Consider the following 455-nt stretch of genomic DNA (forward strand, 5'->3'; position numbering starts at 1 on the left):
ACAAGTGCTCCAGTCCCTGCTGCAGAGAAACACCCCATAACAGGATCTTACCACCTCCATGCTTTACTGGAGGAGTGGGGTTATTTGGATGGTGAGCAGTATTGGATTTCCGCCAGACATATTGTTTGGAGTTGAGGCCAAATAATTCAATTTTAGTCTCTTCTGCCTCAGAATCTTCAAGGTGTGGTTTGGCAAAGCTCAGTCGTGACTGCATGTGGCCTTTCTTGAGGAGTGGCTTTTTTCTTTCAACCCTCCCATACAAGCCACATTTGTGGAGAATTTGTGATATTGTTGTCACATGCACACAATGACCACTCTTTGTCATAAATTCCTACAACTGCTTCAGAGTTGCTGTAGGCCTCTTGGTAGCCTCTCTGATCAGTTTCCTCCTGACTTTTTCATCCAGTTTAGAGCGACGTCCTGATCCAGGGAGGGTCTGTGTCGTACCAAATAAC

Source organism: Sinocyclocheilus anshuiensis, unplaced genomic scaffold, assembly GCF_001515605.1.
Source record: "Sinocyclocheilus anshuiensis isolate Anshui unplaced genomic scaffold, SAMN03320099.WGS_v1.1 scaffold162, whole genome shotgun sequence".
NCBI lineage: Eukaryota > Metazoa > Chordata > Actinopteri > Cypriniformes > Cyprinidae > Sinocyclocheilus > Sinocyclocheilus anshuiensis.